The sequence below is a fragment of the Strongylocentrotus purpuratus genome, unplaced genomic scaffold (assembly GCF_000002235.5).
Source record: "Strongylocentrotus purpuratus isolate Spur 01 unplaced genomic scaffold, Spur_5.0 spur5_scaffold_3, whole genome shotgun sequence".
NCBI lineage: Eukaryota > Metazoa > Echinodermata > Echinoidea > Camarodonta > Strongylocentrotidae > Strongylocentrotus > Strongylocentrotus purpuratus.
Window position 1 is genome coordinate 38,475,572 of NW_022145609.1, and position 13,298 is coordinate 38,488,869.

A 13,298-nucleotide genomic window follows, 5' to 3' on the forward strand; every position below is an offset into this window, starting at 1 on the left:
TGACCCTAAACCCCCTACCCTGGACACGCTAATGTAGAATGTTTGATAAATCTCAAGTAGCGAATTTCAAGGAGGAGTTAGGGGGCTTTTTGCCGCTCCTGACAGATTAATTTCTGATCAAGAAAAAAAAAGGTAGGCACCCTTCTAACTATAGATCAATAAGTGAACGATTCCAAAGGGAAACGAAACAAAAATGTTTAAATAAAATGTGAATTCATTATCAAACTGTTTTTTCATCACATAACACATTTGGGCGGTAGACCCCCCCCCCCCCCCCCCCCCCCCCCCCTCCTCCGGCGCCCTGCTGTACGAATTCCAGGGTCAAGTATAGCTCTAAGAAAAAACATCACGCAATATTGGTAAGCTCTGTAAATTGAAACATTACATTCCATGAATATTTCTTGATGTTCTATAATCTATTTAATCAGCCATATTATATTTCATATTGTAATAACTAATATCATATTATATGGGCAAACTTAAAGAGTAGGCCTACTGTAGATAGGCCTACTATTTTCTTATTGCAGAATACTATTTTAGCTATTGCAGAAGACACCCATACGTTTGTGGACTATTATTGTTCCTACCCTGACCACTCAAATCCATTGTTTTTTCACGATTAAAAACTTTAAAAGTTGATGATATTCATGGTACTATGGTAGTGTCAAATTAGAGTCTTTGACTGCAGACTAGCGTGAATCCAAGAGACGCTAAACTATAAAGAACAAAAGTGCACACTGCATCGCCAGGAATAGGTCCGTTAGCTCAACAGGCAGAGCGTCGTGCTAATAACGCGAAGGTCGTGGGTTCGATCCCCACATGGACCAGATCCTCATCTTTTTATATATTTATTTTGTTATAAATAATTATTTGAAGTGAAAGCTGAGTACAAACCATTACTTCATTCATCTGTCAGTAATAATTGTCTTTCAATATTTTAAAAGCAGATTTCACACATGAATACCTTATGCAAGTCATGTGACGCAACATATCATTTTTTCATGAAACACCAACATGCCTTTATTTTTAATACGACTAATGATGTAATGGTTTGAATTTTAGATTTAATCGTGAAAGGAAATGATGGGTCGTGACGTTTCTAAGAGGAGGGGTAAGTTATTGCCTGGACTGAGATTAAACGGAAATGGGAAAGTAAAGGAAAGGCCTGCAAGCCCGTAACCATAGACAGTGACGGGGAGATAGATAGATAGATAGAGGTATAGATGGATTTTTTTTTGGTGAGAAAATAGAAGGAGAAAAGTAATACAAATCTATGTGGGAAAAAAATAATGGTCGGGTTGATAAACAGTAACTGAAAAGAAAAAAAAATTCAGCACACTGTATAATAAAGTATTTTGAACAAACTTCCAACTATTAAGGTAAGTGTGGCTAAATCTTTAAAAAAAATGAATGGATGGGACCACTAATCATTTTTTAAATAAAATAAGAAGCTGTGGACTACGACCCTTAACATGAAATTAAAAAAATCCTCTACAGAGGAATGTTCCTGTTTGGGACCAGGGGGGGGGGGGGTGCGATGAATTATTGATAATTTATTGCATTTTCTTTGGTTTTTTTTGTATGTATAGGGGCGACGACGTACCCTAGCCCCCGCTGCGTATAGTCATTATTCAATTGCTAAGGAATGGCCTCGTTATTTCGAGGCCCCAGAATAAAAACCGTGTCGATCAGCTATATTAGTGCCCTTTTGTGTGGCATTAATCCTCATTACAGCATAGTAGCACGCACAAGCTTTAGCAGTCAGGAAAAACAAACACTCGCAAATTATTAGTTAATAAAAACTGAGAATGTGTACAATTATTTAGATGTATTATGATTAATTTATTGTCAAAAATCATTCCATATATTGGGGAAAAATATTATTCCACCTTTATCACCAACAGTCTAGAAGTATGTATAACTAAATACTAGGAACAAACAACGAATTATTGCAGAAAAGTTATAATACTTGAAAAGTCTGGGCCCATTATTTTCTTACAAACTCACAAAAATGAATGAAATTGCGATGATGCTGTTTAGATATTGAGCATGGGTCCGCTAGCTCAATCGGCAGAGCGTCGTGCTAATAACGCGAAGGTCGTAAGTTCGATCCTCACGTGGACCATACCCCATTCTTTTATTTATATTTCCAAAAGATATAATACTTGAAAAGTCTGGGCCCATTATTTTCTCACAAACTTTCAAAAATAAGTTTAATTGTAATGATGCTTTTCAGTTATCAAGCATGGGTCCGCTAGCTCAATCGGCAGAGCGTCGTGCTAATAACGCGAAGGTCGTGAGTTCGATCCTCACGTGGACCATACCCTATCCTTTTATTGCTATTTCCAAAAGATATAATACTTGAAAAGTCTGGGCCCATTATTTTTTACAAACTTACAAAAATAAGTTTAATTGTAATGATGCTTTTTAGTTGTCGAGCATGGGTCCGCTAGCTCAATCGGCAGAGCGTCGTGCTAATAACGCGAAGGTCGTGAGTTCGATCCTCACGTGGACCATACCCCATTCTTTTATTTATATTTCCAAAAGACGTAATACTTGAAAAGTCTGGGCCCATTATTTTCTCACAAACTTACAAAAATGAGTTTAATTGTAATGATGCTTTTTAGTTATCAAGCATGGGTCCGCTAGCTCAATCGGCAGAGCGTCGTGCTAATAACGCGAAGGTCGTGAGTTCGATCCTCACGTGGACCATACCCCATACTTTTATTTATATTTCCGAAAGATATAATACTTGAAAAGTCTGGGCCCATTATTTTCTCACAAACTTTCAAAAATGAGTTTAATTGTAATGATGCTTTTTAGTTATCAAGCATGGGTCCGCTAGCTCAATCGGCAGAGCGTCGTGCTAATAACGCGAAGGTCGTGAGTTCGATCCTCACGTGGACCATACCCTTTCCTTTTATTGCTATTTCCAAAAGATATAATACTTGAAAAGTCTGGGCCCAATATTTTTTACAAACTTACAAAAATAAGTTTAATTGTAATGATGCTTTTTAGTTGTCGAGCATGGGTCCGCTAGCTCAATCTGCAGAGCGTCGTGCTAATAACGCGAAGGTCGTGAGTTCGATCCTCACGTGGACCATACCCCATTCTTTTATTTATATTTCCAAAAGATATAATACTTGAAAAGTCTGGACCCATTATTTTTTTACAAACTTACAAAATTGAGTTTAATTGTAATGATGCTTTTTAGTTATCAAGCATGGGTCCGCTAGCTCAATCGGCAGAGCGTCGTGCTAATAACGCGAAGGTCGTGAGTTCGATCCTCACGTGGACCATACCCCATTCTTTTATTTATATTTCCAAAAGATATAATACTTGAAAAGTCTGGGCTCATTATTTTCTCACAAACTTTCAAAAATGAGTTTAATTGTAATGATGCTTTTTAGTTATCAAGCATGGGTCCGCTAGCTCAATCGGCAGAGCGTCGTGCTAATAACGCGAAGGTCGTGAGTTCGATCCTCACGTGGACCATACCCTTTCCTTTTATTGCTATTTCCAAAAGATATAATACTTGAAAAGTCTGGGCCCAATATTTTTTACAAACTTACAAAAATAAGTTTAATTGTAATGATGCTTTTTAGTTGTCGAGCATGGGTCCGCTAGCTCAATCTGCAGAGCGTCGTGCTAATAACGCGAAGGTCGTGAGTTCGATCCTCACGTGGACCATACCCCATTCTTTTATTTATATTTCCAAAAGATATAATACTTGAAAAGTCTGGACCCATTATTTTTTTACAAACTTACAAAATTGAGTTTAATTGTAATGATGCTTTTTAGTTATCAAGCATGGGTCCGCTAGCTCAATCGGCAGAGCGTCGTGCTAATAACGCGAAGGTCGTGAGTTCGATCCTCACGTGGACCATACCCCATTCTTTTATTTATATTTCCAAAAGATATAATACTTGAAAAGTCTGGGCTCATTATTTTCTCACAAACTTTCAAAAATGAGTTTAATTGTAATGATGCTTTTTAGTTATCAAGCATGGGTCCGCTAGCTCAATCGGCAGAGCGTCGTGCTAATAACGCGAAGGTCGTGAGTTCGATCCTCACGTGGACCATACCCTTTCCTTTTATTGCTATTTCCAAAAGATATAATACTTGAAAAGTCTGGGCCCAATATTTTCTCACAAACTTACAAAAATAAGTTTAATTGTAATGATGCTTTTTAGTTGTCGAGCATGGGTCCGCTAGCTCAATCGGCAGAGCGTCGTGCTAATAACGCGAAGGTCGTGAGTTCGATCCTCACGTGGACCATACCCTATCCTTTTATTGCTATTTCAAAAAGATATAATACTTGAAAAGTCTGGGCCCATTATTTTTTACAAACTTACAAAAATAAGTTTAATTGTAATGATGCTTTTTAGTTGTCAAGCATGGGTCCGCTAGCTCAATCGGCAGAGCGTCGTGCTAATAACGCGAAGGTCGTGAGTTCGATCCTCACGTGGACCATACCCCATTCTTTTATTTATATTTCCAAAAGACGTAATACTTGAAAAGTCTGGGCCCATTATTTTCTCACAAACTTACAAAAATGAGTTTAATTGTAATGATGCTTTTTAGTTATCAAGCATGGGTCCGCTAGCTCAATCGGCAGAGCGTCGTGCTAATAACGCGAAGGTCGTGAGTTCGATCCTCACGTGGACCATACCCCATTCTTTTATTTATATTTCCGAAAGATATAATACCTGAAAAGTCTGGGCCCATTATTTTCTCACAAACTTTCAAAAATGAGTTTAATTGTAAATGATGCTTTTTAGTTATCAAGCATGGGTCCGCTAGCTCAATCGGCAGAGCGTCGTGCTAATAACGCGAAGGTCGTGAGTTCGATCCTCACGTGGACCATACCCCATTCTTTTATTTATATTTCCAAAAGACGTAATACTTGAAAAGTCTGGGCCCAATATTTTTTACAAACTTACAAAAATAAGTTTAATTGTAATTATGCTTTTTAGTTGTCGAGCATGGGTCCGCTAGCTCAATCTGCAGAGCGTCGTGCTAATAACGCGAAGGTCGTGAGTTCGATCCTCACGTGGACCATACCCCATTCTTTTATTTATATTTCCAAAAGATATAATACTTGAAAAGTCTGGACCCATTATTTTTTTACAAACTTACAAAAATGAGTTTAATTGTAATGATGCTTTTTAGTTATCAAGCATGGGTCCGCTAGCTCAATCGGCAGAGCGTCGTGCTAATAACGCGAAGGTCGTGAGTTCGATCCTCACGTGGACCATACCCTTTCCTTTTATTGCTATTTCCAAAAGATATAATACTTGAAAAGTCTGGGCCCAATATTTTTTACAAACTTACAAAAATAAGTTTAATTGTAATGATGCTTTTTAGTTGTCGAGCATGGGTCCGCTAGCTCAATCGGCAGAGCGTCGTGCTAATAACGCGAAGGTCGTGAGTTCGATCCTCACGTGGACCATACCCCATTCTTTTATTTATATTTCCAAAAGATATAATACTTGAAAAGTCTGGACCCATTATTTTTTACAAACTTACAAAAATGAGTTTAATTGTAATGATGCTTTTTAGTTATCAAGCATGGGTCCGCTAGCTCAATCGGCAGAGCGTCGTGCTAATAACGCGAAGGTCGTGAGTTCGATCCTCACGTGGACCATACCCCATTCTTTTATTTATATTTCCAAAAGATATAATACTTGTAAAGTCTGGGCCCATTATTTTCTCACAAACTTTCAAAAATGAGTTTATTTGTAATGATGTTTTTTAGTTATCAAGCATGGGTCCGCTAGCTCAGTCGGCAGAGCGTCGTGCTAATAACGCGAAGGTCGTGAGTTCGATCCTCACGTGGACCATACCCCATTCTTTTATTTATATTTCCAAAAGACGTAATACTTGAAAAGTCTGGGCCCATTATTTTCTCACAAACTTACAAAAATGAGTTTAATTGAAATGATGCTTTTTAGTTATCAAGCATGGGTCCGCTAGCTCAATCGGCAGAGCGTCGTGCTAATAACGCGAAGGTCGTGAGTTCGATCCTCACGTGGACCATACCCCATTCTTTTATTTATATTTCCAAAAGACGTAATACTTGAAAAGTCTGGGCCCATTATTTTCTCACAAACTTACAAAAATGAGTTTAATTGTAATGATGCTTTTTAGTTATCAAGCATGGGTCCGCTAGCTCAATCGGCAGAGCGTCGTGCTAATAACGCGAAGGTCGTGAGTTCGATCCTCACGTGGACCATACCCCATTCTTTTATTTATATTTCCGAAAGATATAATACTTGAAAAGTCTGGGCCCATTATTTTCTCACAAACTTTCAAAAATGAGTTTATTTGTAATGATGTTTTTTAGTTATCAAGCATGGGTCCGCTAGCTCAATCGGCAGAGCGTCGTGCTAATAACGCGAAGGTCGTGAGTTCGATCCTCACGTGGACCATACCCCATTCTTTTATTTATATTTCCGAAAGATATAATACTTGAAAAGTCTGGGCCCATTATTTTCTCACAAACTTTCAAAAATGAGTTTAATTGTAATGATGCTTTTTAGTTATCAAGCATGGGTCCGCTAGCTCAATCGGCAGAGCGTCGTGCTAATAACGCGAAGGTCGTAAGTTCGATCCTCACGTGGACCATACCCTTTCCTTTTATTGCTATTTCCAAAAGATATAATACTTGAAAAGTCTGGGCCCAATATTTTTTACAAACTTACAAAAATAAGTTTAATTGTAATGATGCTTTTTAGTTGTCGAGCATGGGTCCGCTAGCTCAATCGGCAGAGCGTCGTGCTAATAACGCGAAGGTCGTGAGTTCGATCCTCACGTGGACCATACCCCATTCTTTTATTTATATTTCCAAAAGATATAATACTTGAAAAGTCTGGACCCATTATTTTTTACAAACTTACAAAAATGAGTTTAATTGTAATGATGCTTTTTAGTTATCAAGCATGGGTCCGCTAGCTCAATCGGCAGAGCGTCGTGCTAATAACGCGAAGGTCGTGAGTTCGATCCTCACGTGGACCATACCCCATTCTTTTATTTATATTTCCAAAAGATATAATACTTGAAAAGTCTGGGCCCATTATTTTCTCACAAACTTTCAAAAATGAGTTTAATTGTAATGATGCTTTTTAGTTATCAAGCATGGGTCCGCTAGCTCAATCGGCAGAGCGTCGTGCTAATAACGCGAAGGTCGTGAGTTCGATCCTCACGTGGACCATACCCCATTCTTTTATTTATATTTCCAAAAGACGTAATACTTGAAAAGTCTGGGCCCATTATTTTCTCACAAACTTACAAAAATGAGTTTAATTGTAATGATGCTTTTTAGTTATCAAGCATGGGTCCGCTAGCTCAATCGGCAGAGCGTCGTGCTAATAACGCGAAGGTCGTGAGTTCGATCCTCACGTGGACCATACCCCATTCTTTTATTTATATTTCCAAAAGACGTAATACTTGAAAAGTCTGGGCCCATTATTTTCTCACAAACTTTCAAAAATGAGTTTATTTGTAATGATGCTTTTTAGTTGTCGAGCATGGGTCCGCTAGCTCAATCTGCAGAGCGTCGTGCTAATAACGCGAAGGTCGTGAGTTCGATCCTCACGTGGACCATACCCCATTCTTTTATTTATATTTCCAAAAGATATAATACTTGAAAAGTCTGGACCCATTATTTTTTTACAAACTTACAAAATTGAGTTTAATTGTAATGATGCTTTTTAGTTATCAAGCATGGGTCCGCTAGCTCAATCGGCAGAGCGTCGTGCTAATAACGCGAAGGTCGTGAGTTCGATCCTCACGTGGACCATACCCCATTCTTTTATTTATATTTCCAAAAGATATAATACTTGAAAAGTCTGGGCTCATTATTTTCTCACAAACTTTCAAAAATGAGTTTAATTGTAATGATGCTTTTTAGTTATCAAGCATGGGTCCGCTAGCTCAATCGGCAGAGCGTCGTGCTAATAACGCGAAGGTCGTGAGTTCGATCCTCACGTGGACCATACCCTTTCCTTTTATTGCTATTTCCAAAAGATATAATACTTGAAAAGTCTGGGCCCAATATTTTTTACAAACTTACAAAAATAAGTTTAATTGTAATGATGCTTTTTAGTTGTCGAGCATGGGTCCGCTAGCTCAATCTGCAGAGCGTCGTGCTAATAACGCGAAGGTCGTGAGTTCGATCCTCACGTGGACCATACCCCATTCTTTTATTTATATTTCCAAAAGATATAATACTTGAAAAGTCTGGACCCATTATTTTTTTACAAACTTACAAAATTGAGTTTAATTGTAATGATGCTTTTTAGTTATCAAGCATGGGTCCGCTAGCTCAATCGGCAGAGCGTCGTGCTAATAACGCGAAGGTCGTGAGTTCGATCCTCACGTGGACCATACCCCATTCTTTTATTTATATTTCCAAAAGATATAATACTTGAAAAGTCTGGGCTCATTATTTTCTCACAAACTTTCAAAAATGAGTTTAATTGTAATGATGCTTTTTAGTTATCAAGCATGGGTCCGCTAGCTCAATCGGCAGAGCGTCGTGCTAATAACGCGAAGGTCGTGAGTTCGATCCTCACGTGGACCATACCCTTTCCTTTTATTGCTATTTCCAAAAGATATAATACTTGAAAAGTCTGGGCCCAATATTTTCTCACAAACTTACAAAAATAAGTTTAATTGTAATGATGCTTTTTAGTTGTCGAGCATGGGTCCGCTAGCTCAATCGGCAGAGCGTCGTGCTAATAACGCGAAGGTCGTGAGTTCGATCCTCACGTGGACCATACCCTATCCTTTTATTGCTATTTCAAAAAGATATAATACTTGAAAAGTCTGGGCCCATTATTTTTTACAAACTTACAAAAATAAGTTTAATTGTAATGATGCTTTTTAGTTGTCAAGCATGGGTCCGCTAGCTCAATCGGCAGAGCGTCGTGCTAATAACGCGAAGGTCGTGAGTTCGATCCTCACGTGGACCATACCCCATTCTTTTATTTATATTTCCAAAAGACGTAATACTTGAAAAGTCTGGGCCCATTATTTTCTCACAAACTTACAAAAATGAGTTTAATTGTAATGATGCTTTTTAGTTATCAAGCATGGGTCCGCTAGCTCAATCGGCAGAGCGTCGTGCTAATAACGCGAAGGTCGTGAGTTCGATCCTCACGTGGACCATACCCCATTCTTTTATTTATATTTCCGAAAGATATAATACCTGAAAAGTCTGGGCCCATTATTTTCTCACAAACTTTCAAAAATGAGTTTAATTGTAAATGATGCTTTTTAGTTATCAAGCATGGGTCCGCTAGCTCAATCGGCAGAGCGTCGTGCTAATAACGCGAAGGTCGTGAGTTCGATCCTCACGTGGACCATACCCCATTCTTTTATTTATATTTCCAAAAGACGTAATACTTGAAAAGTCTGGGCCCAATATTTTTTACAAACTTACAAAAATAAGTTTAATTGTAATTATGCTTTTTAGTTGTCGAGCATGGGTCCGCTAGCTCAATCTGCAGAGCGTCGTGCTAATAACGCGAAGGTCGTGAGTTCGATCCTCACGTGGACCATACCCCATTCTTTTATTTATATTTCCAAAAGATATAATACTTGAAAAGTCTGGACCCATTATTTTTTTACAAACTTACAAAAATGAGTTTAATTGTAATGATGCTTTTTAGTTATCAAGCATGGGTCCGCTAGCTCAATCGGCAGAGCGTCGTGCTAATAACGCGAAGGTCGTGAGTTCGATCCTCACGTGGACCATACCCTTTCCTTTTATTGCTATTTCCAAAAGATATAATACTTGAAAAGTCTGGGCCCAATATTTTTTACAAACTTACAAAAATAAGTTTAATTGTAATGATGCTTTTTAGTTGTCGAGCATGGGTCCGCTAGCTCAATCGGCAGAGCGTCGTGCTAATAACGCGAAGGTCGTGAGTTCGATCCTCACGTGGACCATACCCCATTCTTTTATTTATATTTCCAAAAGATATAATACTTGAAAAGTCTGGACCCATTATTTTTTACAAACTTACAAAAATGAGTTTAATTGTAATGATGCTTTTTAGTTATCAAGCATGGGTCCGCTAGCTCAATCGGCAGAGCGTCGTGCTAATAACGCGAAGGTCGTGAGTTCGATCCTCACGTGGACCATACCCCATTCTTTTATTTATATTTCCAAAAGATATAATACTTGTAAAGTCTGGGCCCATTATTTTCTCACAAACTTTCAAAAATGAGTTTATTTGTAATGATGTTTTTTAGTTATCAAGCATGGGTCCGCTAGCTCAGTCGGCAGAGCGTCGTGCTAATAACGCGAAGGTCGTGAGTTCGATCCTCACGTGGACCATACCCCATTCTTTTATTTATATTTCCAAAAGACGTAATACTTGAAAAGTCTGGGCCCATTATTTTCTCACAAACTTACAAAAATGAGTTTAATTGAAATGATGCTTTTTAGTTATCAAGCATGGGTCCGCTAGCTCAATCGGCAGAGCGTCGTGCTAATAACGCGAAGGTCGTGAGTTCGATCCTCACGTGGACCATACCCCATTCTTTTATTTATATTTCCAAAAGACGTAATACTTGAAAAGTCTGGGCCCATTATTTTCTCACAAACTTACAAAAATGAGTTTAATTGTAATGATGCTTTTTAGTTATCAAGCATGGGTCCGCTAGCTCAATCGGCAGAGCGTCGTGCTAATAACGCGAAGGTCGTGAGTTCGATCCTCACGTGGACCATACCCCATTCTTTTATTTATATTTCCGAAAGATATAATACTTGAAAAGTCTGGGCCCATTATTTTCTCACAAACTTTCAAAAATGAGTTTATTTGTAATGATGTTTTTTAGTTATCAAGCATGGGTCCGCTAGCTCAATCGGCAGAGCGTCGTGCTAATAACGCGAAGGTCGTGAGTTCGATCCTCACGTGGACCATACCCCATTCTTTTATTTATATTTCCGAAAGATATAATACTTGAAAAGTCTGGGCCCATTATTTTCTCACAAACTTTCAAAAATGAGTTTAATTGTAATGATGCTTTTTAGTTATCAAGCATGGGTCCGCTAGCTCAATCGGCAGAGCGTCGTGCTAATAACGCGAAGGTCGTAAGTTCGATCCTCACGTGGACCATACCCTTTCCTTTTATTGCTATTTCCAAAAGATATAATACTTGAAAAGTCTGGGCCCAATATTTTTTACAAACTTACAAAAATAAGTTTAATTGTAATGATGCTTTTTAGTTGTCGAGCATGGGTCCGCTAGCTCAATCGGCAGAGCGTCGTGCTAATAACGCGAAGGTCGTGAGTTCGATCCTCACGTGGACCATACCCCATTCTTTTATTTATATTTCCAAAAGATATAATACTTGAAAAGTCTGGACCCATTATTTTTTACAAACTTACAAAAATGAGTTTAATTGTAATGATGCTTTTTAGTTATCAAGCATGGGTCCGCTAGCTCAATCGGCAGAGCGTCGTGCTAATAACGCGAAGGTCGTGAGTTCGATCCTCACGTGGACCATACCCCATTCTTTTATTTATATTTCCAAAAGATATAATACTTGAAAAGTCTGGGCCCATTATTTTCTCACAAACTTTCAAAAATGAGTTTAATTGTAATGATGCTTTTTAGTTATCAAGCATGGGTCCGCTAGCTCAATCGGCAGAGCGTCGTGCTAATAACGCGAAGGTCGTGAGTTCGATCCTCACGTGGACCATACCCCATTCTTTTATTTATATTTCCAAAAGACGTAATACTTGAAAAGTCTGGGCCCATTATTTTCTCACAAACTTACAAAAATGAGTTTAATTGTAATGATGCTTTTTAGTTATCAAGCATGGGTCCGCTAGCTCAATCGGCAGAGCGTCGTGCTAATAACGCGAAGGTCGTGAGTTCGATCCTCACGTGGACCATACCCCATTCTTTTATTTATATTTCCAAAAGACGTAATACTTGAAAAGTCTGGGCCCATTATTTTCTCACAAACTTTCAAAAATGAGTTTATTTGTAATGATGTTTTTTAGTTATCAAGCATGGGTCCGCTAGCTCAATCGGCAGAGCGTCGTGCTAATAACGCGAAGGTCGTGAGTTCGATCCTCACGTGGACCATACCCCATTCTTTTATTTATATTTCCGAAAGATATAATACTTGAAAAGTCTGGGCCCATTATTTTCTCACAAACTTTCAAAAATGAGTTTAATTGTAATGATGCTTTTTAGTTATCAAGCATGGGTCCGCTAGCTCAATCGGCAGAGCGTCGTGCTAATAACGCGAAGGTCGTGAGTTCGATCCTCACGTGGACCATACCCTTTCCTTTTATTGCTATTTCCAAAAGATATAATACTTGAAAGGTCTGGGCCCAATATTTTTTACAAACTTACAAAAATAAGTTTAATTGTAATGATGCTTTTTAGTTGTCGAGCATGGGTCCGCTAGCTCAATCGGCAGAGCGTCGTGCTAATAACGCGAAGGTCGTGAGTTCGATCCTCACGTGGACCATACCCCATTCTTTTATTTATATTTCCAAAAGATATAATACTTGAAAAGTCTGGACCCATTATTTTTTACAAACTTACAAAAATGAGTTTAATTGTAATGATGCTTTTTAGTTATCAAGCATGGGTCCGCTAGCTCAATCGGCAGAGCGTCGTGCTAATAACGCGAAGGTCGTGAGTTCGATCCTCACGTGGACCATACCCCATTCTTTTATTTATATTTCCAAAAGATATAATACTTGAAAAGTCTGGGCCCATTATTTTCTCACAAACTTTCAAAAATGAGTTTATTGTAATGATGCTTTTTAGTTATCAAGCATGGGTCCGCTAGCTCAATCGGCAGAGCGTCGTGCTAATAACGCGAAGGTCGTGAGTTCGATCCTCACGTGGACCATACCCCATTCTTTTATTTATATTTCCAAAAGACGTAATACTTGAAAAGTCTGGGCCCATTATTTTCTCACAAACTTACAAAAATGAGTTTAATTGTAATGATGCTTTTTAGTTATCAAGCATGGGTCCGCTAGCTCAATCGGCAGAGCGTCGTGCTAATAACGCGAAGGTCGTGAGTTCGATCCTCACGTGGACCATACCCCATTCTTTTATTTATATTTCCAAAAGATATAATACTTGAAAAGTCTGGGCCCATTATTTTCTCACAAACTTTCAAAAATGAGTTTAATTGTAATGATGCTTTTTAGTTATCAAGCATGGGTCCGCTAGCTCAATCGGCAGAGCGTCGTGCTAATAACGCGAAGGTCGTGAGTTCGATCCTCACGTGGACCATACCCCATTCTTTTATTT

The 13,298-nt window shown here is 38.5% G+C and overlaps 25 non-coding genes across 25 annotated transcripts; all 25 read left to right on the top strand.

Annotated features, from left to right (window-relative positions):
* The first annotated feature begins 5,770 nt into the window (after positions 1-5,770).
* Positions 5,771-5,843, top strand: TRNAI-AAU. The gene has a single exon. It is a non-coding gene; the product is annotated as a tRNA-Ile (tRNA).
* A 2,472-nt stretch (positions 5,844-8,315) lies between these two features.
* On the top strand, positions 8,316-8,388 carry TRNAI-AAU. Its single transcript has one exon. It is a non-coding gene; the product is annotated as a tRNA-Ile (tRNA).
* A 123-nt stretch (positions 8,389-8,511) lies between these two features.
* Positions 8,512-8,584, top strand: TRNAI-AAU. Its single transcript has one exon. It is a non-coding gene; the product is annotated as a tRNA-Ile (tRNA).
* A 123-nt stretch (positions 8,585-8,707) lies between these two features.
* Positions 8,708-8,780, top strand: TRNAI-AAU. The gene has a single exon. It is a non-coding gene; the product is annotated as a tRNA-Ile (tRNA).
* A 122-nt stretch (positions 8,781-8,902) lies between these two features.
* Positions 8,903-8,975, top strand: TRNAI-AAU. The gene has a single exon. It is a non-coding gene; the product is annotated as a tRNA-Ile (tRNA).
* Positions 8,976-9,098: 123 nt separating this feature from the next.
* TRNAI-AAU lies at positions 9,099-9,171 on the top strand. Its single transcript has one exon. It is a non-coding gene; the product is annotated as a tRNA-Ile (tRNA).
* A 124-nt stretch (positions 9,172-9,295) lies between these two features.
* TRNAI-AAU lies at positions 9,296-9,368 on the top strand. The gene has a single exon. It is a non-coding gene; the product is annotated as a tRNA-Ile (tRNA).
* Positions 9,369-9,686: 318 nt separating this feature from the next.
* TRNAI-AAU lies at positions 9,687-9,759 on the top strand. Its single transcript has one exon. It is a non-coding gene; the product is annotated as a tRNA-Ile (tRNA).
* A 122-nt stretch (positions 9,760-9,881) lies between these two features.
* TRNAI-AAU lies at positions 9,882-9,954 on the top strand. The gene has a single exon. It is a non-coding gene; the product is annotated as a tRNA-Ile (tRNA).
* A 122-nt stretch (positions 9,955-10,076) lies between these two features.
* TRNAI-AAU lies at positions 10,077-10,149 on the top strand. Its single transcript has one exon. It is a non-coding gene; the product is annotated as a tRNA-Ile (tRNA).
* A 123-nt stretch (positions 10,150-10,272) lies between these two features.
* Positions 10,273-10,345, top strand: TRNAI-AAU. Its single transcript has one exon. It is a non-coding gene; the product is annotated as a tRNA-Ile (tRNA).
* A 123-nt stretch (positions 10,346-10,468) lies between these two features.
* Positions 10,469-10,541, top strand: TRNAI-AAU. Its single transcript has one exon. It is a non-coding gene; the product is annotated as a tRNA-Ile (tRNA).
* Positions 10,542-10,664: 123 nt separating this feature from the next.
* Positions 10,665-10,737, top strand: TRNAI-AAU. Its single transcript has one exon. It is a non-coding gene; the product is annotated as a tRNA-Ile (tRNA).
* Positions 10,738-10,860: 123 nt separating this feature from the next.
* On the top strand, positions 10,861-10,933 carry TRNAI-AAU. The gene has a single exon. It is a non-coding gene; the product is annotated as a tRNA-Ile (tRNA).
* A 318-nt stretch (positions 10,934-11,251) lies between these two features.
* On the top strand, positions 11,252-11,324 carry TRNAI-AAU. The gene has a single exon. It is a non-coding gene; the product is annotated as a tRNA-Ile (tRNA).
* Positions 11,325-11,446: 122 nt separating this feature from the next.
* Positions 11,447-11,519, top strand: TRNAI-AAU. The gene has a single exon. It is a non-coding gene; the product is annotated as a tRNA-Ile (tRNA).
* A 123-nt stretch (positions 11,520-11,642) lies between these two features.
* On the top strand, positions 11,643-11,715 carry TRNAI-AAU. Its single transcript has one exon. It is a non-coding gene; the product is annotated as a tRNA-Ile (tRNA).
* Positions 11,716-11,838: 123 nt separating this feature from the next.
* TRNAI-AAU lies at positions 11,839-11,911 on the top strand. Its single transcript has one exon. It is a non-coding gene; the product is annotated as a tRNA-Ile (tRNA).
* A 123-nt stretch (positions 11,912-12,034) lies between these two features.
* On the top strand, positions 12,035-12,107 carry TRNAI-AAU. Its single transcript has one exon. It is a non-coding gene; the product is annotated as a tRNA-Ile (tRNA).
* A 123-nt stretch (positions 12,108-12,230) lies between these two features.
* TRNAI-AAU lies at positions 12,231-12,303 on the top strand. The gene has a single exon. It is a non-coding gene; the product is annotated as a tRNA-Ile (tRNA).
* Positions 12,304-12,425: 122 nt separating this feature from the next.
* Positions 12,426-12,498, top strand: TRNAI-AAU. The gene has a single exon. It is a non-coding gene; the product is annotated as a tRNA-Ile (tRNA).
* A 122-nt stretch (positions 12,499-12,620) lies between these two features.
* TRNAI-AAU lies at positions 12,621-12,693 on the top strand. The gene has a single exon. It is a non-coding gene; the product is annotated as a tRNA-Ile (tRNA).
* Positions 12,694-12,815: 122 nt separating this feature from the next.
* Positions 12,816-12,888, top strand: TRNAI-AAU. The gene has a single exon. It is a non-coding gene; the product is annotated as a tRNA-Ile (tRNA).
* Positions 12,889-13,011: 123 nt separating this feature from the next.
* TRNAI-AAU lies at positions 13,012-13,084 on the top strand. The gene has a single exon. It is a non-coding gene; the product is annotated as a tRNA-Ile (tRNA).
* Positions 13,085-13,207: 123 nt separating this feature from the next.
* Positions 13,208-13,280, top strand: TRNAI-AAU. Its single transcript has one exon. It is a non-coding gene; the product is annotated as a tRNA-Ile (tRNA).
* The last annotated feature ends 18 nt before the right edge of the window (positions 13,281-13,298 follow it).